The sequence below is a fragment of the Rattus rattus genome, chromosome 1 (assembly GCF_011064425.1).
Source record: "Rattus rattus isolate New Zealand chromosome 1, Rrattus_CSIRO_v1, whole genome shotgun sequence".
Lineage (NCBI taxonomy): Eukaryota > Metazoa > Chordata > Mammalia > Rodentia > Muridae > Rattus > Rattus rattus.
Window position 1 is genome coordinate 127,668,515 of NC_046154.1, and position 27,907 is coordinate 127,696,421.

At 41.2% G+C, this 27,907-nt stretch overlaps 1 pseudogene; it reads left to right on the forward strand.

Moving 5' to 3' along the window:
• The first annotated feature begins 241 nt into the window (after window positions 1-241).
• On the forward strand, window positions 242-27,907 carry LOC116902276 (annotated as a pseudogene).

The window sequence follows — 27,907 nt, forward strand, 5'->3', positions numbered from 1 at the left end:
AGACATGAGAAATGGTGTGAATTTGAAAGCTCAAACGTGTAAGAAGCGCCTGACTTGTAACTTAAACCAGTGTGAATACGGGATAAGAGGGCTTAGGTCAATGAAATATTTCTTAATTTGAAAAAAAAAAATTTAAACACCAAGGTTGGAGAGATGGTTCAGTACAGTTCTTAGGAGCACTGGCTGCTCTGTGAGAGGACCCAGGTTCTGTTCCTAGCACCCACATGATAACCTCGAAACCATGAATAACTCCAGTTCCAGGGGATACAGCCCTCTTCTGGCCTTTACAGGCCACCAGGCAGGTGTGCAGTGCACTTCCATGCAGGCAAAACACATATATTATATATGTAAGGGGAAAATGTTTAAAGAGTTTAAATTCTGTTTTAAAGTAACATTTACCTGTGGTATGACTCTTAGGGGACTTTCACAAACACAGAAATTTAAAGAGAAAAAATAAAAATCAGACTCATGAGGTGCTATTAAATTCTTTTAAAAGTGTGAAAATGAAAACTCAGGTGTGGCAGCACATCTGTTATCCCAGAACTCTGGAAATGGAATCATTCAGATCAAGAGTTCAGAGTCATCCTTAGCTACTTAATAAGGTCAGAGCAAGCCTGGGCCATCTGAGATTCTGTATTCAATAGACTACAAAAGTTTATCTTGGGAATTAAAAAAGAAGAAGTATTTTTAACTACTGTGTTTTAGTCTCTCTCTCTCTCTCTATCTATCTATCTATCTATCTATCTATCTATATATATATATATATATATATATATATATATCTCCCTCCTTCTTCCCCTCTCTCTTATCCTGATGATGTATGACTTGTGTAGATTGATAGAATGAAATTTGCTGCAAAGTCTACGATTCATAATGTGTGATCCATTGTCTGTGGTTACATGTTTGTGCCCACCTGTTTCTCTCCTGTGACTTACTGTAAGGAACGCACATGTTTAGTCACCTGTTGTCACAGCTCCACAACTTCCTACATGATTACAGCACCCTGAACAATAAGATGGTGTCACTGGGCAGTCGTGGCACAAGCCTTTACTCCTAGCACTAGGAAGGCAGAGGCCCGCAGATTTCTTGAGTTTGAGGCCAGCCTGTTCTATAGAATGAGTTCCAGGACAGCCAGGGCTCCACAGAAAAACCCTGTCCTGGAAAGCACTCCCCTCCGCCCCCCCCCCCCAAAAAAACAAACCCAAGAACCTATGGTGTTAAGAATCAAAGTGAGCCTTCAGCGAGCTGTCCTCCTTTAGTGGAATTACTAGTCTCATGGATGATTTTTTTTGAGGGAGGTGTTACCCTATGCTAAGTATGACCAGTCAGCACACATAGAGTAGGCACTTTCTAAATAACTCCAATGAATAGTGAAATGAAAGCTGCAGAATGGAACAAGGCGCTCCCTTTAAGTCCCCCTCCCCAAGTTGTATGCAAATACAGAGAGTAGTAAGTGGAATTATTTTTAAGTAGAACAAAAATCCAGAACGTTTATCACTTGGGCCTCCTAATAATGGTTTTTGGTTTGTTTTGAACCTTCTCATTAAGGAAAGGAGAGTGGCTTAATTTTGTGCCAATCATGTGTGTTCTTAATTTTGATCAACCTTATTAAAGAGTTCAAGCACAGAACTTCAGAAACAATACTCGGCGAGAATTTTATAATTATTTGTAACCTTATTTTGAAAAGGGATTTCTATCCAGCAATGGTACTGTTTGTCTCTATGCCTTAATATATAAAGTTTTATAATATCCAAATCAAATGACAGTATAAGATATTAAGTATATGATAATAAAAACAGTTCATGAACATGCCAGCAGTCACTGAAATAGGACTCCATCACTCTGGGCCAGCACTGATTAGCTTCTTCTTTAGCCAATGGTAGATAGAGATGGTGCCTTCGTAGTGCTTTTCTCCTTGTTTGTTTCCTATGTCAATCAAGCTGGCCTCAAACTCACGGAGATACACTTGCCAACACCACCCAGCTTTATAGTTCCTTTTCTACTCTGCTACCCACAAATACAGTCCAGAGACGAGCATAGACACACATGGATCATAACTGTAAATTCATGGCCTCTACCTGTGGGACTGGAGTCTGGGAATCTGTTTTAACAAACCATATAAGCAGTTCTTGACACGGCTAATGTTCAAGACTCTTGCTTGGAGAAACAGTATGAAATGAGCTATAAATTAATTTCTCTTCGGACTCCCAGAACTTTTTATGACAGCTCGTTGCCACACTTACCTTGCGAATGTACACTCTCTGGACTGAGATTTAGTTGGGAAAAAAAAAACAAATGAACTTACGTACCCAATTTACATTCTCAAAGTAACATTGGTCGTGTTGCATTTTGGAAAGATGACTTAAACGAGACATTCAGACAGGATTCAGTTCCACAGCTCAGCTTTTGAAGGAAAAACTTCAGAAGGCACAAGCACTTCAGAAAGCAGAGAATCAAGTTGATACAGTAAGAACATGAGGAAGGTTTTTGCCAGTCTGTGGCGGTTGGATAAAACTAAAGCTTTTTACACCTATTTTTATTCTCTGAGAATTTCCCACATGTATACAATGAAATATGATCCCGTAGTCACCATTTCCCCTCCAGTTTCCACTAGACCTCCCAACACCTCCCTCTGCTAACTTTATTTCATGCTTTTGTCCCACTAATTGCAGCCCGTGGCTACATAGGTATGGGCTGGGTGGGAATCAACACTGAAGCACTGGGAACTGACCAGTGGCTGTACCTTGCAAGAATGTTATCTCCCTGAGACTCATTTCTACTTTTCTTCATTAATCGACACACCAGCGGCATTCTCACAAAACACTATATTTTCTTATTTATGGAAAAAAAAAGTTACAACCAATTGGGAAAGGAGAATTAGTTATCACTTATGTTGGGCCACACTCACAAACATCTATTAATTTTCAGAAAAATCTTATCACCCTCTATCTCATAGAGACCAATTCCCAAATTATCTCTTGATTGAATCCATTTTTTTTCCTCTTTTTCGAGACAGCGTTTGTCCATGTAGCCCTGGCTTGTCCTATTTATAGACTAGGCTGGCCTCAGACTCAGAGAGCTGCCCGCCTCTGCCTCCCAAGCACTGGGATTAAAGGTGCGCACTGCACCACTCCTGACAAGAAGCATCTCGCTTTCATCTCAGGTAGCCGTGTTCCTTGTGAAAGCAAAATCCCTTCACTTAACCTGTGTGTCTCTACTCATCTTTTTCCTGAAAAGTTACTCCCTATTGACTCCATGTTTGCTAGCAATTCCTTTCTAAATTGTTTAAAATTTAAGGAGCCTTGTTGGTCTCATCAGTCATTTCAAGTATAATGTCATGCAAAGAGTGAATGGATTAAAACTAGAACAATTATGCATCTGGTGCTCCAAGTTCTTTTATGAAAAAATGTTAATATACCTGTATGTCATAATTAAATAGTCCGCTGATGAAGGAGACTTTATGAGCTCTTCATTTGGCTTCTCTCTACACAGTATCATTTGGAAATGGCTACACTGATTTCTCGAGACTGGGCAGAGAGCTCAGCAGGCAATCCCTCAGTTGAGACCCCTTCTCAGGTGACTCTGAAGGCTGTGTCAGGTTGATAGGTAAAGCTTACTCAGTCACTATCTGTAACTGCACTTGCTGTTGTAGAAATTGCAGCTTAGGAAGCAAAAATATATTAGTTTATATAAAATATCAAAAAAGTGCTGTATTTTCCACAATGAAAAAAAATGGGTAAGCAGGATTTTGCAGCTCTCTTTTTTAAAAGGCAACTAGAAGAAATCTGTTTTCCCCTATCTGCCTTCAGTCTATTCAAAGTCATCCTCATGTAGCCCCCAGGGGGACCCCATTTTCTACATGTGAAGGAATGGTAGTTGGCAAGGCAGAATTGGTAAATGTTTGACCTCACTGGCCTCAAAAGGGTCCCAGGAGTATGAGGAACAAACTTTTCTTTCTTTCTTTTTTTTTATTATTATTTTTTCTCCATCTTTATTAAATTGGGTATTTCTTATTTACATTTCACTTGTTATTCCCTTTCTGGGTTTCCAGGCAAACATCCCCCTAACCCCTTCCTCTCCCCTTTTATATGGGTGTTCCCCTCCTCATCCTCCCCCCGTTACCATCCTCCCCCCAACAATTCCGTTCACTGGGGGTTCAGTCTTGGCAGGACCAAGGGCTTCCCCTTCCACTAGTGCTCTTACTAGGCTATTCATTGCTACCTATGAGGTTGGAGCCCAGGGTCAGTCCATGTATAGTCTTTGGGTAGTGGCTTAGTCCTTGGAAGCTCCGGTTGCTTGGCATTGTTGTTCATATGGGGTCTCCAGCCCCTTCAAGCTCTTCCAGTCCTTTCTCTGATTCCTTCAACGGGGGTCCCATTCTCAGTTCAGTGGTTTAATGATGGCATTGGCCTATGTATTTGCCATATTCTGTGTCTCTCAGGAGCAATCTACATCCGGTTCCTGTTGGCCTGGCCTTCTTTGCTTCATCCATCTTATGTAGTTTGGTGGCTGTATATGTATGGGCCACATGTGGGGCAGGCTCTGAATGGGTATTCCTTCTGCCTCTGTTTTAAATTTTGCCTCCCTATTCCCTGCCAAGGGTATTCTTGTTCCCCTTTTAAAGAGGGAGTGAAGCATTCGCATTTTGGTCATCCGTCTTGAGTTTCATGTGTTCTGTGCATCTAGGGTAATTTGAGCATTTGGGCTAATATCCACTTATCAACTTTTAAAGCAACAAAAACTTTGGATCTATATAAAATTGTAAATAGTTAAGGAGGTTATGAAACGATCCTCCAAACGATTCATTGAAAACTCACACAATTCTGTTAGCAGAATCAAAACCAGGTTGGATGTGAGGCGTTATTTCTGCCTATATTGTAGCATTTGGATAGAAGTAAATGCCCCTTCTGCCAAAAATAAAGCTCCCCTCCTGCACTCCTTGTGGGGGATTTTCCTCTCCTCCCACCAGAGGCTCTTCCAGCCATCTTTACTGCACACTCCCTCCTACTCTGAACTCTTTCTCATTCTTGTTTTCCCCCGGTTCAGCCTGATTTGTTTTGTGCTATGCTCTCTACGGTAAAAAGTTTAAAAGTACAGTCTTATAGAATACCCAGAGTAGAGGTAGATCCCACAGAAGGCCAGGATTCTGCGTCCGATTAGACACCAGCATCGTTTCTCTGTGCTCTCACTGACTCTGGATCTTGGTTCCTTGGGCCACATCCTCATTTAAAACCACTGCAGTTTATTCCATTATATGGAAGCACCCGTATTTAACACATTTCCTATGAATGGGTACTCTAGTCAGAATAAAAGGGAATTCAAAGTGCTAAAATGGGTGGCTTCAAACCCTCACCGTTGAAGATGCTGTGCTGAATGAAGGACTTGGTGGCCACCAAGATGTGGATGTGGTTTTATATTGGAGAGATCATAGATAAATGTAGCATCACTGGCTATGGTGCTTAAAGACAAGTCTTTAACATCTGGTTCTATTTCAGTTCTTACTTGAATGTTCTTGAACCACATAGAATAAGACATAGCTATCTAAATAAAATAAAACAAACTAAACAATACAACCCAAGACAAAGCCCAGCCCTGAACATGTCACTTTTACCAAACCCTCTAAGGCTCAGGAAACATTTTAGAACACAGAGTAAGAGATATGTAAGAGCTAGACTACAGGGAAGGGCTATACAACTTTATTCCCTGGACTGTGTGTATCCACTTTAATTATTAACACATCAACTGTAGGTCCCTGAGCCGGGCTCCACAAACAGGTCTATCAACAATGAGTCAAGGAGTTCAGAGGCCTCATGGTGTTCTACCTTTCCCTCTCCACTACTGGCCATCAATAAATTCTAGGAAGTGGATGTCACTGATTTTAACTGTATATCCACTGTTCAGCATACTGGGCTTCGAGGGACAGCCACACAGGTGGCTCAGGTTAATCATGCAGGACATAAAATAAAGGGGCTGGAGTGATGACTCAGTAGTTAAACGCACTTGCTCACGAGACCAGGGTTAGATTCCCAGCACCACATGGTGGCTCCCAACCATCTGTAATTCTACTTCTAAGGGATCTATCACCCCCACCGGCAGTAGGCATTCATAGTACACAATGTGCATGGAAACAAAACACCCATACACACAAAATAACATACATGTGTACATAACTTCAAAAGCAGGACCTTTTGTTTTAGGGGAAAACGTATTAATTCAAGTGAGTAAAGAGTCAGCAAATAAAATTGTATGTACAAAAAAAGATAAATAAATATAAATATGAGAAAGAGGTCTGTGAAGATGAGGGGAGGTGAACAAAGGTAGTAGAGAGGCAAAAAGGCCAGTGTACAAGGAAAGTCAGTGTGCATATATGAAACTCCTAAAAATAAAAATTATATTTAAAAGCTACACTAATAAGCATATGAATATTCTTTAGAAAGCTTAAAGTATTTGGGAACATACCTAGGAATTGACCACCTTGAGTCTAAGTCTAAGAACATTTTCAATGTCAGTGAATTTGAACAAATTCTCTTGCACGGGTCCATATCAACTTACTGCCTTATCAGTACCTCCCTGGATTGTGGCCAGACATCGTGGGGATGCTGTCTGCGAAAGGTCTCATTTTTCCATCACCCTAGTTAGTCTCTCCCTCACTCAGTGCTCAGCCATTCAATCTGCTGTCTGAGCCACTCCCCTGAAACTGTTCTTGCCCTAAATGACTAACACATTCTCTTTGTTCCTAAACCTAGGAAGCTTTCCAAACCTGCTCTCATGTGATGCGGCTGGACACTCCCTCCTTAGCTAGTGGTTTCACAGGGACGGAGCACACCACCAACTCCTGCACTGTCCTCCTACACTGTGGGTCTCCCTTGGTCATGGACTTCAGGTATCCTTCCTAGTTCAAGTTCAGTATGGTCCTTCTGTTTCCCTGACCAACCTCATCCGACTTAAAGGTCCTAACAACCACCGAGACACCTGTGGCTGCCAAAGTCAGCCCTTTGTCTTAAACTGCAGATACACTTCCCTCTAGACCGGCCTATGTGACAGCTCCACAGGAAACTCCACATTCCACAGATGACCTTGACATTCCTCACCATCACATACATCCGAAACAGCTTGCTTCTCATGTTTCTTTTCCCAGAGAACAGCATCACCACCGACAGACAAGTTTGACTCTTCTGACCCACCCTCTGCTTTTGATTGGGACTGTGTTTTAAACCCCCATCATTCATACCCATAAATTCCCCGGTGCTGTCCATTCCATCTCCAAAGCACCTCTCTCATTCCGCAATCTTCTCCATCCCTGTTGCTCTTCCCTATGGCTGACAGACAACATCTCTTTACCAGAGACCTGGCATTTCAAATGTAAATCCATCCAAGTCATCCACTAGCATAATACAGTTCAGTGGCTTCTCATGGTCCGTGAAGCCTGAGAGGGCTGATTTCTCCAAACTCAACCCATATCACCTCCTCCCTTGTTCCTCTGAGGCTCGCTGGTGCCATCGCTCTTCCTTTCGTAAGTGGATGTTTATCGGATCCTTCTCCTCACTCCTTACTCCTCAGTTCTCCTCTCAATCCTGTGTCCTCTGAAAGGATGTCCCTGGACAACAGCTGAGCAGTTTCTAGTTACTCTCTAATATCATTCTATGTGTTCTTTCAATGATATACCTCTGGATGTAAATAATTGGGTTTTGTCTATTAGCCTAATTCTCATGAAATACATTCCATAAATGTAGGTACAAACCATGTCTATCTCAGTCTAGATATTTTTATAGTGTAATATTTCCTGATACTTCAAATATACGTGTGTTTTCCTAATACAATTCAGTCACTAGAGCCAGGGACAACAGTGATGTCTGTCTCTCCCTTTGTTAACACACTCTGTCATGGTTCTTCCCCCAGAACACGAAAACCAAAGATCTCCAAATTCTGGCTTCTGCTTTCCTTGGTCTTTTTCTCACTTCTACTGGACTTGATTTACTCAGGCTATCTGCTGTCCTCTATGCCTCAGATTCCTGGGAGTTCTACGACCTTAATATTCTCTTTCCCTTTCATGTTTTTTCTGGAGGCTCTCACCTTCCAAGTCTTCCATTGAGCCGACCGTGCTGACCTGGGTTGTAAGTCTCTACGGATGGAGTTTACTCAGTAATGACAGCATCTCAGTCTAACCCTGGGAACCCGTAAAGGCCACCACAGGTGACTAAAACGGTTTTATAGATGCGATTCAAGTGGAGGCTCTTGAGATAGGGAGATCAGCCTGGATCTCAGGAAAAGACCGTAAATGGAATCACAAATGGCTATAGCAGAACTGAGAGGGAGATTGTATTGCAGAGCAGAGGAACGTGTGGTCCAGAATGTCAGAGACATTTGGAGATGTTACTCTCCCTTTAAGATGTAAGAAGGAGCCAAGAGCCAAAGGATGCAGCTCTGAAAGTTGAAAGAGAGAAACTGATTTCTTCTCAAACATGGGAGGAGCCAGTGCGGCAAACACCTTGATGTTAATTAGCCCAACAAAATCAACATGGTGCTTTCTACCTCCAGAAGTAGACAAGGATAAGCCTACACTCTAGTAAGTTCCTGAACTCATTGTACCAATAAAACCTAATAAATCTGCCTGGTTACAATTTGAACTCTTTACCTTACAGTTGCTTTCTATTGGTCTATATCCCTCATTAAACCATAAACCCTTTAGAACAGGAAACATTTCTCATTTACAGTAACTGTCAAAGCTGGCAGAGGGACTGGAAAGGTAGCTCAGCAGTTAGGAAAGCCTCTTGCTCTTGCATAGGAGTTTAGTACCCAACACCACATGGAAAGAATCACAGCTGCCTGTAATTGGAGCTCCAGGAAATCTGTCACTCTCTTTTGTCCTCTGTGGGCACCTGTACTCCTATGCATATACAAAGACCAACACATTTACATATGATTAAAAATAAAATCACAAATATTTAAAAAAATTAAAGCTTAGTAGAGCATTTTCCACAAATGTGTATCTATGGTATTTCTTGACTATTGTTAAGTAAGTTAAACAGAACATGTATTCAACACTAACATGAATTATAGAATTGCTTAGTGTCATTAACATGTGGGTAGAATATGTTATATTACTATATTTAGTAAAACATTTTAGATTATGAATGTTCTATACCTAGAATATACAAAATAATAATAATGATCTCTAGGTGTTAAGATATTGATAACTTTACTTTAACATTTTAAACTACCTTAGGTTTTCCTACAATAAATAAACATTTGTTTTGTAATAGACAAATACACTATTTAGTCAAAAAAGGGAACATTTAAGTTGCCCTGGAGTCAATATCACAGTCAGAACCATAGCCCTGCTTTCTTTTAAGTGTTGAAACTCAGTTCTTCATACATTCTATGCAAGTGCTTTCCCATCAAGCTGTATCAGCCATAATACTGCATCAAGCAAGCTATATTCTTAAACAGGATGTAAGAGTAGTCTGTATTTTTTATTCAAATTAGTATAATTCATGAACCGATAGTGCTAGTTAAAATGTTTCTGTTTGTGAAAGTTTTTGTATAATTGTATAAGGCTCTTGTTTCTGTAATAAAGCAATGGGTATATATTGCTTGTATAAGCACAGCAGAGTGAGAATATGCAGGTGTTAGAAAAGTCACCAAAATTACTGTGCTGAAAAACGAGTTCTATAACTTATTCTTTTGTATAAAGTAAAGTTGTTATCATCACCTCTTATTTATTGCTGAGCCCTGGGCTTCAGTGGCAACCAGGAAAGGTACCTCTGTCTTTAGGAACCTCCCATTATAGTGAGGTAAATAGTCAACATACAAAATAATTATAACTTGTTATCAGATCTTTGATGGACAGTGGGTGAGGATGGTGATGGGACTAATTGAGAGATTTACATTAAACAGAGCAATCAGGGAAGACCTCATGAAGGCAGGTCACAGACCGAACCCCAAGTGAGACACAACGTCCATACTATATGACCTGTTCATTATCCTGAGAGAGTAAATCTAACCTCAGATTTTAACGTTTTAAAGAATGATACTAACTGAAAACGGAGGCCAGTGGGATCTCAGCATTCAGGAAACAGCAGAAGGCTGTTCTCTGAGTTCAAAGCCAGTCTGTCTATAAAATGAGGCTCTGTCTCAAAATATTTGGAGGGTGAATGTAAGTGGAATAGAAAAGAAACAAGAGAAGGTAGGTGAGAAAGACAATGAGGCTTTACTGAAGAGGAAACGGTCTCTTACGTAATCCCTATGAGAAAAGGTGGCGTGTGGAGGCTTCTAGACAAGAGATTGTACAGGGATTTGGGAAACATCTCAAGAGCTGCTGTGGGTACATATCGGCCATTGGAGGGAAACTGAGGAAGATGCTTGGGGCTGCCGTCTAGTGCGGAGGTCTAGTTCCTCTGATTGGGAAAACTTCCTGATGGTGAAAATGGCAACCGACAGAGTCCAAGTTCATTTTGGGGACAGAACAGCACACATTTTGCCTGTGCATTGGCTATGAAGATATAGAGTGAGAAAACAAAAAGACGCTGTTAACGTGAGCCCTAAGGTTTTAGCAGTAAAATGCAGGTGAATAATACTGCCGGTTTCTGAGATAGAAAACAGTGGGATTAACCAGATAAGAGGTGAAAACCTCAAGAGTTTTGTTTTAAGAAGTGCTGAGCATGAAATTGCCATGAGAAGTTCAAACTATGCAGCACAAGATGTGAGCAGAGGAGGCTGAGTCAGGGAAGTTATCAGGCTGTAGATGCCATGTAAATATTATCTACTATCATGAAAATGGATCGGGGAGATGAACAGAGAGGCCATAGAAAGTGCACTGAGATACAGTAGATATCAGTGTCTATCCAAAAGTCAAGAAACATAAGAACCAGGAGATTATTTCTCCTCTCTTATTGTGTACCTCCTCACCACTGCTGCCGACACTCCCAACACCAACATTTGATTTTCTAATCAATAGTCAAGTCCAGGTAGAAAGACTAAGGCTGAGCAAAAAGCTCCCAGAAGAAGACCAGAACACCAATGCATCATTTTCCTTGTAAGTAAAGTCTGCAGATTTCTGAGGCCATTACTATCACTTTCTTTGCACTGGGAAAAAAAATGATCCTTCATCACCTCAACCATTTTCTATCTGAAAAGTCTTCTCTCTGGCTGACAAGCTGGCTTAGTGGGTTAAAACACTTGCTATACAGGACTGACAACCTTACTTCTATTCCTGAATTCTATGTCAAAAGCCAGATAAGGTGGCTTGCAGCTATATTCCCAAATCTCTTGCTGCAAGACGGCAGGCAGAGAAAGGACATCCATACAGAAACTCAAAGCACAGATATAACTGAATATTTAGTGCAGCAGAAACAAAAGCGGGACGGACACTCTGCCTCAACAACATGGATGGAGATAATCAATTCTGAAAATTATATTTGGATTTTCATATGCCCATTGTGGCATCTGTGTGCCCCTACCCACATCACACACACACACACACAAACACACACACACACACACACATACACACACACACACACACGTGTGCATGCATCATGTGCATGAGCACACATATACACACAAGAAGAGACATACACACAAAATAATATAATACATATTTTTCAAAACCATGTCTCCTTTTCTTTTTCTTTTAATTTCTAACACAAACTACAACCAAACTCTCCCAACCTCTTCTCCCTAAATAGAGATTCCAGACTATATTTTTAATTATTTGAGAGTTATACTCATCTTCCCCCAAATTCTGTCAGATCAAACTCCCCTCTTCTCTACCCACCCAACATTATGTCCTCATTTTTTTTTTAAGCTCACCGAGTTCAATCTGTGTCGCCCATGCACTCTTGGATCTGTGGCCAGCATGAACAACCTATCAGGGCCCACACTCTAAAGAAAACTGACTCCCTTGCCCAACAGCTATCAGCTACCAATAGCTCTTATCTAGGGGTGTGATTCTATGCTCGCCTTCCCTCTCCATGCAGGATTTTGCCTGCTTAAGCTTATACAGTTTACTACTGAATACTATCACAATCACTGCAAATTCAAAATTGCAACTTCCTTGCTGTATTCAGGCAATTGTTTCCTTGAACCATCCACTATGAAACTTGCAGTCTTTCTACCTCCCTCTTCCACAGTGATCTCTGATCCTTGTGAGAGAAGGAATGTAATATATGTGTTGGGTTTGGAGGAAGCACTCTGTAGTCTCTTATTCTTTGCATCTTGTCCAAAGGCTATGAGTCTCTGTTGTCATCACCTTCTACTGCAAGGATTTCCTGATGAAGTTTGGGAGAAGCGCTACCATTGGCATAACAAAAAATCATAAAGAATAGATTTAATACTATTCTCTTTGATAGAGTATTAACAGTAAGTTTGCCCCAGGTCCTGTGACCTGTCTAGCAGCAGGTTCCTGGCCCTGAGAACGGTGTCAACTGTGAGTTCTATGCCATGGAATGGACCTTAAATTCAATCTGAAAGTGACTGGTGACCCCTACAATAGTCATGCCACTATTATACCAATGGGCATCTCTTGCGAGGACAAAGGACAGTCATTAGTGTAACTTTCATGGTTCATAGTTGGATAAGACTGTTGATTATTTTTCTTCTCTGGCATTCTGCACTGTGGAAACTAGACAGTAGAATTAAAACTTCCAGGAGAGTGTTGAGTTAATTTCTACATGTTCTGTGATTCAAGTATGTGTTATCTTGGGCAATAGGGTCTAACCATGAAATTCTGGAGGGTAAGCAAGAATAATGAAAATGTGGAACATCATTTACAGAATGGAATTTTATTTGCTATCAAATGAACAAAATTATGAAATTCATAAATAAGGTAACCAGACTCAGAAATACAAAGAGTATGTGTTTTATCTCATATTTGGATGTTAGCTTTGAATCTTGAGATATGAATATTTCATTTGTGTTGCCCACAGTGTTAAGGAATATAGTAATGGTCTGTGAGACCATAGCTTTCAAAGGGAGGAGGACAGAATGCAGTGGTACAAGGGGTTAAAGGGGAATAATGGAAGAAGAAGTGTTAATAGGGGTGGGTGTGAGAAGGAAGAATGGAGGAGGGAATATGTGAATGGATAAGTAACACTAAAGAATTTTTGGAAAATGTCTTATGGATCTAGATAGTAGTGAAACATGCCTTTAACCCCAGCACTCAGAAGGCAGAGGCAGGCAGATCTCTGAGGTTGAGGCCAGCCTGGTCTACAGAGTAGCTTCCAGTACAACTGGTGCTACACAGAGAACTTTGAATCTCATGAAGAAAGGGAAGGCAGGGAGGGTAGGAGGGATGGAGAGGGAGACAGAAAGGGAGACAGAGACAGAGACAGAGGAAAAAAGTTCTATGAAAACAGACTACCATAAAAGCTTCTTAAAATACATACATACACATATATTAAAAAGTGTACAAATGGAATTACCCTATAACGAAGTGCTAATACTCATAAAAGACACCATAAGAAGCTAACAAATAAGAAGCACATGCCAGGAATGGGTTCCTTCTTCAGGATGCACAAACATCAGATTCAGTCCACTCTATTTGTCCCATGGTATTAACTTGTAGAGCAACCTGAGCAACTAGACACAATGGTCAGTGCTTTCCAATGACATCAAGATCACACCTTACGCTAAGGTCAAGTTTTTAAGACAGGTCTACATTAACTAGTCAGATGTTTTGCTGTGTGCTCAGGTTGTCATCTGACTCAGCTCATGTCCTATACAAATTAGCAGGGACAGAAGAACATGCCCGGGGTTTCCCCAGAAGGAAGTTTGTAACTATGAGTTTCAAACCACTGACAGGATCACAATTTTCCTTTTGGTGTTTTTAAATGTATTGCTATGAATTTGTGTCTACATAACTTTGGCTATTTTTTAAAAAGCATGATATCAGCTTTACTGATTTATAATGTGGTTAAATGATGTAAGTGTGACTTATGTGGTCGGGAGCTCTGAGTGTACACAAAAGAGATAAATACATTGGGTAAAATATTGATTTACCTTTCTGTACTTTGGTAATCAGAAATGATATCCCATTAGCAATTCCATATTCCGTTATAATTTGATGTAACTTGTTAAGATAAAGTTAATAATATCATGCCCTAGATTGTCACAGGGGAAATTATTGTTTTCTAGGCTGTTAAGCCTTAATTTTTATCTGAGCAAGATAGAATAAGAACTATACCATTTTCTGTACTTCCCACCAACCCCAACCCCCACTGCAATTTCCTTCTGTCAACATTCCGTCCAATACACTTGCAGTGGCAATTCATAGGGCATGTCTGGTCTCCATGAAAGTCCTTTTTAACCATGATAAATGCAGACTGCTTCCAGAGACTCAGAGAAAATTTTTCGTATGTCTGCATGCATGGAAATTTGCATTTTGCTGTAATTTTACTTGTAGTCCATGAAAAATATGCAAAAATGCTTCTTTAAATATTCATTGAACTTTAAAAACAAAAATAGATTTATGTAATGTGTTAGTGTAGAAGAAATGCAACAAAAATGAATTGTAATGAACGTACTTTCATTTCTATTAATTCTTTGAGAACTTTCTGTACTTATGTTGGTTTGATTCACACACCCCTCCCCTAACTCCTTCCAGATTCATTTCCCATTCTTCACCACCCAACTTCATGTCTTTATTTTTTGTAAGCCTACTGAATTCCAGTATTGTTGCCAACATGCTATTGAGTCTGCGGCCAGTCACTAGGGTACCAAGCACCACATCCTTAAGGAAAACTGATTGGGTCTCTCTGAGAAGCAGGTGGTTGTCAACAGCTTGTCACCTAGGAGTGTAACTTCATGTCCACCATTCACCCTCTATGCTAGGACTTTTCTGTCTTGACTTTACACAGATCCTGCACTGCCACAAACACAGTGAGTTTATATGTGCAATTGCACTACTGTGTCCAGACAATGAGACAATGATTTTCTTTTAGTTGTCCATTTCTTCCGGCACTAACAATCTTTCTTTCATTCTCTTTTGAATAATCTGTGAGGCTTTGAGAGTGGGATGTGATATAGATGTCCCTGTTTCTCTTATTCTCTGCACATTGGCCAATTATGATCCTCCATGAGTTATATTCTACGGCAAGAAAAAAAGAGTTTCTCTAATGAAGTTTGAGAAAACACTGTGTGCATAGCAATAAGTCATTAGTGGTTGATTCTTTTTAGAGTATTAGTTATAGTATTATTAGAGTTCTCCCCCAGGGTCGATGGCTGACCTAGCTACAGGTTATTTAGCCATGAAAACTGTGCCATGTATGGGTTCCATACCATGGAAAGGATCTTAAATCAAATCACAAAGTGATTGGTTAGCCCACAATGTTCGTGTCACTATTGCACCAACGGGCATATCCTGCCAGCACTGTTAGTCACTTTAGTTTTCTGAATTTACATCTGAGTAAGATTGCTAATTACGCATCTCCTCTGGTTCTGTGGTACAGCACTATGAAAGCTATCTAATAGGGATGAAGCTTCCAGGAGAATACCAGATAATATCTATGATTCAAGTATATGGTATCTTCAACACTAGGGTCTAACCATCAAATTCTGGATACTAACCAAAGATGATGGCAAATAGCTTAGAATATTTTGTTTCTATGAAACCTCACTGCCCAATGACTCCAAGAAAAGTAAACCATTCCTGACTTCTTTTTGTTGTTGTTGTTGTTGTTGTTGTTAGTTAGTTAGTTAGTTAGTTAGTTAGTTAGCCTGTGGTTAACAAAACCCACATGGGCATTGCTACCCTATCAGAAGGTAACTACGCATACCTTATGTATTCAAATTCTTTCCATCAGTTATGAAATACTTTACAACTACGACAGTCTAGTCTGCTGTAATTTCAAAGAAATTACAGTTTTTTCCACTGGAAACTACTGCAGAAATCTCCCATGGGGTTGCAGAGGAAGAAAGAGTTAAGTAGCTTTGCTGACATCCTGGGTACATTCTAATAAGGGTAAACCACATATAATTGCCCCAAGAAGTTTTCTCTGCATTGTTGTATTTCTTGACTTGTTCCAGATGTAATGATAAATCTTAAACTGGTTCCTTCTAGAAATTACTAGTAAAGCCTAACATCAATGAGCAAATATTCTAGAGTAGAAACACAATGAAAATGTTGGATTCGCTGTCTTCAGTGGGTTCAAGATCTAGTGTAAGAAGACAATAATGAAAAACAAAATAAGAAATAAATAGATGGGTTTAAAAGAATAGAATGCCATTAGATAGTGATCCATGATACAAACAAAACCAAAGCACAGTGATGGGTTTCAGAAGGATTACGGGAAGATGGAGCTACTTTGGATTTAATAAATGGTTAGGTTACCCTACTTCTGTGACTGACCCTTATAGATTTACTCAGTGAAGAGAGGGAGGGGAGCCTATCAGGTGAAGGTTTAAGAGAGGAATTCTGAAAATGGAATTAGAGCTTAAAGGGAGATGAGTGTCAAATGTTTAAAAGATCAACAAGATAGTGAATCAGGTCCAGGTTATACGAGCTGAAGCCAGAGTAGTGAGTAGAAACTAGAACGGAATATAGGTTTTAGTTTCTTTAAAAAGTATTGCCTAAACCAACAGATTGGGAAAAGATCTTTACCAATCCTACAACAGATAGAGGGCTTATATCCAAATATACAAAGAACTCAAGAAGTTAGACCGCAGGGGAGACAAATAACCCTATTAAAAAATGGGGTTCAGAGCTAAACAAAGAATTCACAGCTGAGGAATACAAAATGGCGAGAAACACCTAAAAGAAATGTTCAACATCGTTAGTCATAAGGAAATGCAAATCAAAACAACCCTGAGATTTCACCTCACACCAGTGAGAATGGCTAAGATCAAAAACTCAGGTGACAGCAGATGCTGGCCAGGATGTGGAGAAAGGGGAACACTCCTCCATTGTTGGTGGGGTTGCAGACTGATACAACCATTCTGGAAATCAGTCTGGAGGTTCCTCAGAAAATTGGACATTGAACTGCCTGAGGATCCAGCTATACCTCTCTTGGGCATATACCCAAAAGATGCCCCAACATATAAAAAGACACGTGCTCCACTATGTTCATCGCAGCCTTATTTATAATAGCCAGAAGCTGGAAAGAACCCAGATGCCCTTCAACAGAGGAATGGATACAGAAAAAATGTGGTACATCTACACAATGGAATATTACTCAGCTATCAAAACAACGACTTTATGAAATTCAAAGGCAAATGGTTGGAACTGGAAAATATCATCCTGAGTGAGCTAACCCAATCACAGAAAGACACATGGTATGCACTCATTGATAAGTGGCTATTAGCCCAAATGCTTGAATTACCCTAGATGCCTAGAACAAATGAAACTCAAGACGGATGATCAAAATGTGAATTTCTTCCTGAGAGACACAGCCAGAATACAGCAAATACAGAGGCGTATGCCAGCAGGAAACCACTGAACTGAGAACAGGACCCCCGTTGAAGGAATCAGAGAAAAGAACTGGAAGAGCTTGAAGGAGCCTCGAGACCCCATATGTACAGCAATGCCAACCAAACAGAGCTTCAGGGACTAAGCCACTACCCAAAGACTATATACATGGACTGACCCTGGACTCTGACCTCATAGGTAGCAATGAATATCCTAGTAAGAGCACCAGTGGAAGGGAAGCCCTGGGTCCTGCTAAGACTGAACCCCCAGTGAACTAGACTGTTGGGAGAGGGAAGCAAGGGGGAGGGTTGGGAGGGGAACACCCATAAGGAAGGGGGGGGAGGGGGATGTTTTTGAAACCGGAAAGGGAATAACACTCAAAATGTATATAAGAAATACTCAAGTTAATAATAATAAAAAAATAAAAAAATAAAAAGAAATTGATATTCCTGCAAAAAAAAAAGTATTGCCTAGTATGTACATTGATTTTTAAGAAATGAAATACAAGTGAGTGTAAGCAAGCAGGGGCTAATAACATGCCAGGCCTTTGCACATACTGTAACCACTGGTGTCCTCATCCATTCCCCCACTCACTTCATGTAGTTAATTCTTTGTGATAGTTTGAATAGGTTTGGCTCACTCTATGCCCAGCATGGAAAAAAAAATCCAGTTTCCTCTGGGGTACCTTCAGATAAAGGTATAGAATTCTCAACTCCTCCAGCACCATGTGCGCCTGTGTGATGCCATGCTTCCCACCAAGATTATAATGACATACACCTGTGAAACTGTAAGCCAGGCCCAATTAAATGTTGTCCTTCATAAGAGTTGCCGTGGTCATGATGTCTCTTCACAGCATAGAAACCCTAACTCAGACACTCTACAATACTATCTTGAAGTTATTTCTTCACTCACTAATTCCCTCACATCTTTGAATTGAGTCTACACCTTGGAAACACTGGAGCTGCTCTTCCTGCTCCTCTGGAGCAAGGTTTCCCTCTGTGACTCTCAAATGTATTTGCCTCAAGCTTCCTTGAAACCACAAGCTAAAGTACTTCTTTCCGCTCCAGAGCCCAAAACCACAATGCCACACAGTCACTTCTCAGTCCTTGCTGAACCAAGTCTGGGAAGGCAAGGGCTAGGAGATGACTCTGTGTCTTCAGGGTTCTGGGGAAGAACTGGTGCCCTTGCCAGGAAAAGTATACTAAGGGAGCCTAGAATCAGTGAGTAAAGGCTGGGTTTTGTGAATGTTATTGCTTTTTTTCCCTTCCCCTTAGAGAGTTACCAATCCTTAGCAGCTTAAGACAGCATGAATTTATCACCTCATGTTTCTACAGATTAGAAGTCTAACGGACAACTTATGGAGATAAAATGCTGGTGTCATTGGGCTATATTCCTTTGCAGGTGTGAAGGAGAGTTCGTGCCTGCTTGCTCGCTTTTGGACTTTCGAATTTCATTCCTTAAAGTCATAAGACCAAGGTCATTTTTTTTTTTGCATTGATTACAGCTGAGGGTTCAACCAAGTTCCACGGGCTGGCTACACTCATTGGCTTCTTATGCCCTTGTTCTAAGCTCAAGGCCAATAAAGTCAGACAGAATGCATGTCTCACTTCCACTGTCTCCTGCCTCTTCATTAGAGGACTCAGGAAATATCTCTTTATATTAAAGTCAGCAACCATTAACCCATCCACAACCGTAATTTCTCCAATTCAACATTTTCATCAGATGTGAGAAATTCATGTTCGTGGACCTAACGATAGGGCAGAGATCACAGAGGTCAGAATCCTGCCCGCGATACTGCATTTGGGTCAGGATTTTGCTCATTGCCCAGCAAGAATAAGGGGATGATTTTCCTTTTTTATAACGGGAAACTGAGAGAAACTGAATATAGTTGAGTTTTTTCAAAACAAAGACGATACCAATTATTTATATTTCAGGATGACAAATTTTTAATGGAGTAGAAAGAAAAATGAGGGTGGGGAGAAACCCTGGCAAAGCATCTCTGAACTCTAGGTAAAATCTCCCGTTTGACCATAAGAAATTCTCATCAGCATATATTTGTATTCCTGGGCTACTTTTGAAACTTTCCAACAATGCAAGATCTCTCACATTGTTTTTTTTTTTTTTTTATTCTTAGGAATGTACCTTGGCTATTTCTTTGGTCATTCCCAGTGTGTCTGCCACAGATTGACTGACTAATGCGGCTTGTGACATCATTCTAGAAAGGCCCTCCTCTCCCGGAAAAATAACACTGTTGCTGTGTTAAGTTTGAGGCATCCTACTGAACCTTTCTACAGAAAATTTTCGTAAGGGAAAAAATCCATCCCTTTTTGTTCTAGGTTGACGGGAGCCTCATAAAGACTAAATGTGTGAGTACAGTGGAATTTGGCAAACGACTAGAGTTTGAATAGGTGCTTCCCAAAGGCCTGTGTCTTGAAAGCTTGATTCCCAGCATATAGTAGTAGTAGGGTATGATGGAACCTTTAAGAGGTAGAGCTATGGGAGGAATTCCAAGAGTATTACCCTTGAAAGTATACCCTTGAGAGGAACATTGCATACCCAGTGTCTTTCTGTCTTCTTCGTGACCACAATGAGAGGAGTACCTTTCTGGGTTACATGCCTCATCCATCATAACATACTATAGGCTACAGTGGACAGCTAAAGCAAACACAAAAGAATATACTCCTCCGGACATGTGGAACTGTCTCCAAAACTGACCACAAGAGCAACTGCTAGCGTTACATGTCTGAGGAGAAAGGCTTCCTCTATGGAAGTGTTGCAGCTCTGACGGGAAAGGTCTCACCAGAGGATGTGTTGTAGCTCTGAGAGGAGAGGTATCCTGGCAGTCAGAAGCCAAGAAATACCACAAAGTCACACTGCACAAACTGCACACTAGAGGTTAATTGGAAGGGAGACAAGAGGGTGGCTGTTTCTGCTCAGGCAAGCAGCAACAGGAAGTGAACAGGAGACAGGCATTATATAGGGTTTCCTTTTGGCTGAGTTTTCCAGGTTGAGATTCCCAGGGTGGACACTGGTAGGATTTTCAAGCTCAGGGACTGGTGGGGTTTGGTGAGTTTTCAAACCCAGAAATGGGCTTGGACCTTTTACAGTACAGCAATAAAACAACTGAAAAGAGATCAAGGAAATGTGAATTAGGAAGTAAGAAGTCAAAGTATCTTTATTTGCCGATGATATGGTAGTATATATATAAGTGACTCTAAAAATTCCACTGGGAACTCTTACAGGTGATAAATTCCTTCAGCAAAGTAGCCGGGAACAAAATCAATTCACAAGAATCAGTAGGAATCTGGAAACAGGAAGTAAAGCAGAGACTACAGGGGAACACTGCCTTAGAGCTCCCATCCAGGAGGATGCTCTTTCTTATATAACCCAGGACCACTTGCCTAAGGGTGGCACCACCCACAGTGGGATAGGCCCCCACCCATCAATTAACAGTCAAGAAGATTCTCCACAGTCAGGCTTACTCACCAGTGTAAGGGAGGCGATTCCTCAATTGAGGTTCTCTCTTCCAAGGTATTTGATGTAGACCACCACGATTTGCCACCACACACATAATGTCCTAAAACTAGGAGCTGATTGCACTCCTGTTTCTCTTATAAATGTTTACTTCTACAGTTGGAAACATTTCGGATTGGATATCCCTAGATTTGATCCCTAAGTTCTTAGTTTTATAATAAAGATATCCTAGGGCTGCTGAAATGTCTCAGCGGGTAAGCTTGTGATGGTTAACTGTCAACTTGTCAGTAACTAGAATCATCTGAGTCTCAACGAGGGACTTTACTCTATTGGCATGACCTGTGGGCATGTCTGTGGGAGATTGTATTAATTTTGTTGTTTTTTGTGGGAAGTCCCAGCCTAATGTGGGCAATATCATTCCCTGATTTGGGGCCTTGGACTGTATGAGAATAGAGAAAGAAACTCTGATTTATCTCTGATTCCTGAGCCTGTGCACACTCATTTCTCTCTACTATCGACTGAGAGTATAATATGACCAACTACTTGAAGTTCCTGTCTTAACTTCCTTACAATGATGGCGTGTCATCTGGAACTGTAGGCTAAAATAAATTTGTTTCTTGCTTTTGTCATGGTGTTTTATCAACACAATAGGAATGAAATTAGAGCATTGTACCAACCTGGTGGCCTGAGTTTTATTTACAGATCCCACCATGGAAGAAAAGAGCCACCTTGTCCTCTGACCTCCACATTTTCCCATCCACGTACCATATAAACGCCATCATCGTCATCATCATCATCATCATCATCATCATCATCATCACCATCATCATTACCACCACCACCATGGAAAGTTTAGCCTTTAAAATAAGTAAATTCTAACTCTCAGGAAAATGAAGGAAGAAAAAAGGAAGAAACATTTTTGAGGTCCAACATGTCAACACATTGTGGTTTGATGTTCCTTTATGAATGTAGCGTGTGGTATTTAAGAGAAAGTAAATCTAGCTAAATATTTGCAACATATATGGTATTGTGGTGTAATACACTTATGTTTGTTGTCATTCAATATCTTGGAATTCACTGATACTTTTCTACATCAATATTATCATCATGGGCCGAGGGTTGCCATTGTCTGTATAATTTATCAGTGTCTTAAACAGCCTTGGGTCCACTTCATTTCACTTTAGATAGTGCTAAAGTAAACCGTAGGTTCTCAATAACTTTGGTTTGGTTTTTTGTTTGTTTGTTTTGGTTTTTTGTTTTTTGGGGTTTTTTGTTTTGTTTTTGTTTTTTTTGTTTTTCAAGACATGGCTTCTTATGTTGCCCTGGCTGTCCTGGAACTCCCTGGCTAGCTTAGAACTCTGAGATTTGCCTGCCTCTGCCATCAAGAGTACTGGAATTCAAGGCTTGCCCCACTATTCTCAATTCTCCCGAAAACTTTCTGATTTGTTTGTTTGTTTTGTTTCCTATATTATCCCCCCCCCTCAGAAACTTAGCAGTAAGATACTAAACTATGTTCAATGTCCACATCCTATTACACTGGCCACATCTTGTACTAGTAAATTGAACTTATCAATTATATTATGGGACGGGAGGAGGGGACTAGACGTCATCAAAGCTACACAAGGAGAAAACAGTAGCTTCTGACTTCAGTGTTTACTCATAACCAGCAGCCACACACCTTGATGACTTCTTGTTCTTGTTTTTCATGAAGAAGGCATTTCAGAAATTTCAAATGGTTAAATGGGGACTTTTTTATTCTACCACTTTTATCTTTGACTAGCTCTGCCTGAACACAAGCCACACTGAGAGGCGCAGCCTTCTCTGGGATGTGAGAAACCAAGCAACGGCTCCATCAGGTCACGTGCCTCACAAGGCTGTCAGTCAGGATAATCACATAACCGCATATTAACGTGGGGAAGTGCTGACAGGACCGACACAAAGGGCACGGAGCCAAACAATGAGCACCAAGAAGCAGGCTGTGCACACCTGCCTCGCTAGCACTGTGTTTGCAGACCTTACTTTCCCAGTCTGCCCACGGCCAGTTCCCTGACCGAGCACGACAGTGCTTCTGCAATTTATTAGAATAAGAGTGAGCAGGCAGAAAGCTTGCAGAGACAAAAGACGATATGAGGAGATGGGCTGGCTTGCAGGATGATTTTAAGCTGCCTTTTCTACTTCAGAATCACAAAGAGCAGTGAAGAACAATTTTCAAAATCATTTGAGGCCACTCTACCTTTATTGAAAAAAAAAAAAAACCAACTAGCCTTACTCAGGCTGTTTAACTTACTGTAACATACTCTGTGAAGACTGGTTGCTGTTCAGGGACTTTCATGGGGATTTATCAAAGACCACATGCCTACCCGTGACTGTGCTCACATCTACTCATATGTCCTCTGATTCCAGCTTCTGCGAACTCTCTGCTAAACTCCCCTTTTTTTCCAGTTTCTTTTGGTTCTTCTCCTTTTTTTTGGTTCCATTACATCTTCTGTTGTAGCATGCTATTCTGTCTGCCCTTACCACACCTTTGCCCTTACTCCTAGTAAGTAACCAAAGGAAGTGGCAAACAGAAGAAAATATCGGTCCTGCTTTAAGGAGAAAAGTACAGCCACAACATTTCCAGAATATCTGGCTGGTATCTGTAGAACATGGTCTTCATATGCATTTGCCAGGCTCAAGAGAAGGGCACATCCTCTACAATTAGAGCATTGGCCACGTGGGACAACTCCCACCAAGCTCTGTTCTTCTGTTCAATGCAAGTAAATCTGATGTGTGTCTTATGAAACTATTATTGACTTAGAATTATCCTGTTCTGACCTATTCGTGCTGTGTATTCATGTACCTGGAAACGTTTTGATTTTACGTGTAATTTTAAAATAAAAGAGATGTAACTTGTATGTGTGTTTTCTTTAACTACATTGTATTCAGTGAGGGTGCATACTCTCAAGCATGTGCGTGTGTGTGTATGCGTGTGCCATCTCACAGAGGTGAAAACAACTTTCAGAAGTCAGTTCTCTCCTTCCACCCTGTAGGTTCCCAGGACCAAACTCAGACCGAGAGACTCAGCAGCCAGCACCCTTACTAGTGAAATAGCTCATTAGCCCAAAAGGAGTGCATCTTTAAACTTTGGAAGTCTGTGCAAGACCCAACAGTCTGGATCCGAAGTCGTTAGAAATGAGCAAGATATGGAGTCCAAACCAACACCGAAGCTCAGATTCTCTACAGTCTACCCCTTTTGATGGGCAAATAGGAAGCAAGGCCAGCTCTGCTCTTCTGAGTTGCTATTAGATGCACAGGAATTTTAATTCACACATAGGGCTGCTCTGGCAAGAGGTCACATGCAAAGAACTAGGTCTGTGCGATTTAGCTGGAATGCAGACAGGCCACACAGCTTTAATCCCTCTGGCTGGAATACAGACGTGTGCTCAGCACGTACCTTTAAGGTAAAACTAGTTTGCGGAAAGAGGCAAACATGTTTGAAAATGACATCTAATTGAGGGGCAGCAGACAAAGTGACAAATTAGAGGAAGATCTGACAAAGTGAGTCAGAGACAAAGAGAACAAGGAAAGGGAAGCTATTTAAGAACAGTACAGAAGGGCTGGGGATTTAGCTCAGCAGTGAGAAGCTTGCCTAAGCGGCGCAAGGCCCTGGAGTTCGGTCCCCAGCTCGGGAAAAAAAAAATGCATACTATGGGGTTGGGGATTTAGCTCAGTGGTAGGGCTTGCCTAGCAAGCGCAAGGCCCTAGGTTGATCCCCAGCTCGAAGAAAAAAAAAAAAAAAAAAAAAAAACAGTACGGAGAGAGCATCAGTCAATTGAGTTGAGTGGATTGATTGACCATAATGCAGTGGACTTGAGTTCATTAGTGAGTTCATGCACAAGCATTTGAAGCCAGAGAATAAAAAGCCAGAAGATTAGAGAAAATTGCCAGAGTTAGTTTAAGACCAAACAGAGCAATTCAGTGAGAGGCTGAGAGAATCAGTCAGCTTGCAGAGGAGTTTGAGCCAGAACTGAGTGAAACCAGCCAGCCACGGTGCAGAAAGAACCAGAAAGGGTGAGTTTGCTTAGCAGTAAGCCACCAGGATGACAACTACATTAAGTGAGTAAAAGATGCTTTTACAATTAGGGTTGCAAGAGCCGTAGGTTTGTAACCTTAATTACAGTTTGGCCATATTAATAATCACTTTCTTCAGTGAATATGCTTGAAATTTTTTTTCTTCTCCTGCCTTCATACTTATTCTCACAGCATTACACTTTCTGATTCTTCTTTTCTTTTGCTCTCTTAAGAATTTGAGTGTATGGAAATTGAAGTGGGTACAGAAAAGTTCATTTTTATCTTCAGGCATTTAGTTTACTCCTTTTAACCACAAAATAGTACACACATGCATTTAATTAAATCAAATTTCAGATGCCCACATATTTAAAAATAGGAATAAGGGGGGGGAGTATGACAATCCTTATTTCAATAAGTTTGGGCGCTTTTTGTGATCCCAAGTCTGAATGATGAAAATTTATTTTTCTTTATTTATATTTATGTTTTAATATCATTATCAACTAAATGAAACATAAAGTGCTATTAGCAATTATTTACAAGATTTGGTTTTGTGATGACTTGCTTTTCACATATTAAGATTAATTTCTATAAATCTTTAAAATTGAATTTTATTGAAAAACACTTATTTCTGCAAATATTATCAGTGGAAGAAATTCATATTTTTCTTCTGGTGCTCTAGCTTGTCTTTGTTTTAAATACCAGCGGATTTTGGTTTTTGGATTCTCAGACACAATAATTTATCATCTTGTGAGATCTGGGGTTTTTGGAGGGAGTTGTTTTTGTTTTGTGAGATAAGGTCTCACTACATAGACCTGACTACCCCTAAAACTTGATATGTACACTAAGCTGGACTTGAACTCAGAGAGAGTTCTGCCTAGCTCTGTGGGAATGAAAGTTAGGGTATACGCTGACAGCAGGGTGTGGGTGAGGACAGACAGGTATAACCATCTAACACACTCACTGATGATTAAGTAAGAGCAGGACAGAACGGTGTTAAACGGAGAGTGTGATGCTGACTTTGGTTATCAACTTGTCTAGAATAAGAGACGCCTAGGACCGGTGAGATGAACCTCTAGGGTGACTTGGGGGAAGTTTCCAGAGAGTATTAACATGTGAGACAACGGAAGCAAGCAACTGCCTTGAATGTGAGTGGCGCCATCCAATGAGCTCACAGCTCAAACACAAAACATTGGACCGTGAGTAGTATGAGGAAGTCAGCACAGGCACGCAAGCTTCCTTCCTCCTGAGCCAGTGTGCCTGCCCCTGCTCCCACCAGCCATGAGTGTATAAGCTACCCCTTCTTCAGCCAGTCAACATTCATTCCACACCAACTACTCTTGCTGGGGCTCCCAGTTGCCTAGACTGAGCGGCAGCTGAGTTCTCTGTTTCCGGGCTGCATACTAACAATTTTGAACTAGTCAAGCTTCTAAACTTACGTCATCTATGCCATTCCAATAAATCCCCTTCATAATTCATACACTCATGCACACATACACACATTAGGGTGTGTATACAAACATGTACGCTTACATATTTTTCTTTTGCGTTCTAGAAAACTTCTCTACAAAGAGGGAAGCTAGCCAACAGTTACAATCCAGAGTACACGGAGGGGAGGACTCAGCTCTGAGGATCAGAAGGCCTTCCAGAACGACGATGGGTTCACTGAGTTTTAATGAATAGAAGTTGTTGCTACGGTCAGGGAAAGAGCCAAAGGATAGCTAATGAGACACCTCGTAGGAAACGGTATTAGAAATGGAATGGATACCTTACACTTAGCTGTTAGGCAGTGAGGTGGAGGTTGATCTTGGATAACATACACAGCACTCGGTCTTTTAAAAAGTGAGTCAGGCCCTGTGCAGCGAAGCGCTCTGTGTGTGGTGGGGTGCGTCAGCCCTGCGGGCTCCGAGGTGCCTAGGTCCCGCACCTCCTCCTGCTGCTCCCCTGCTGCCACTCCTGGAAGCTTTTCCAGATGTCCCTGGTAGACTTGGGAAGAAGCTTTCGGAAGCGGCATACGCAGGCCAAGATGACGAAGTCCATATTTTGGTGGCAAATGGAGCTCCTTTTACCACAGTCTGGCTGGGAACTTCTCCCCTTCATCTGCCTGCACAGTATGGGCATTACTCTACCACAGAGGTGCTTCTCCAAGCCGGTGTAAGTACAGAAGCCAGGACCAAAGCGGACCGGACACACCACTGCACATGGCAGCTTCTGAGGGCCATACCAGTATAGTAGAGGTTGTGCTTAAGCATGGTGCTGACGTCAATGCAAAGGATACGTTGAAGATGACAGCTGTGCATTGGGCGACAGAACAGAATCATCAAGAGGTGGTGGAGCTTTTAATCAAATATGGTGCCGATGTACACACGCAGAGTAAATTTTGTAAAACTGCATTTGATATTTCAATAGACAACGGAAATGAGGATTTAGCAGAGGTATTACAGATTGCTACGCAGAACCAGATCAACACCTGACACTGTGACAATACATGCTGCCACGCCACAGCTCATCACTGGACCGGAGGAGTGATGAACCTTACAGATGAAACAGGAGGATCTGCTGTTCAATTTGGAAACTCCTCTACGTCAGTACTAGCTACATTAGCTGCCTTAACTGAAGCATCTGCCCCATTGTCCAATTCTTCAGAATCTCCAGTAGTGGCCACAGAGGAAGTGGTTGCACCAGACTCTGTGGATGGTGCAATTCAGCAAGAAGTTAGCTCAGGGAGTCAGCAAGTCATCACGATGGTCACAGATGGAATCCAGCTGGGAAACTTGCACTCCATTCCTACCAGTAGGATGGGTCATCGCATCATGGTGACCATGTCTGATGGACAGCGAGTATTGACAGTGCCAGCCACAGACATTGCTAAAGAAACTGTCATCACTGAAGAGCCACCAGCTAAGTGTATGGAAATAACTGAGAACCGGGTGGAGTCTGCAGAAATTGAAGAGAGAGAGAGGCGCTTCAGAAACAGCTGGATGA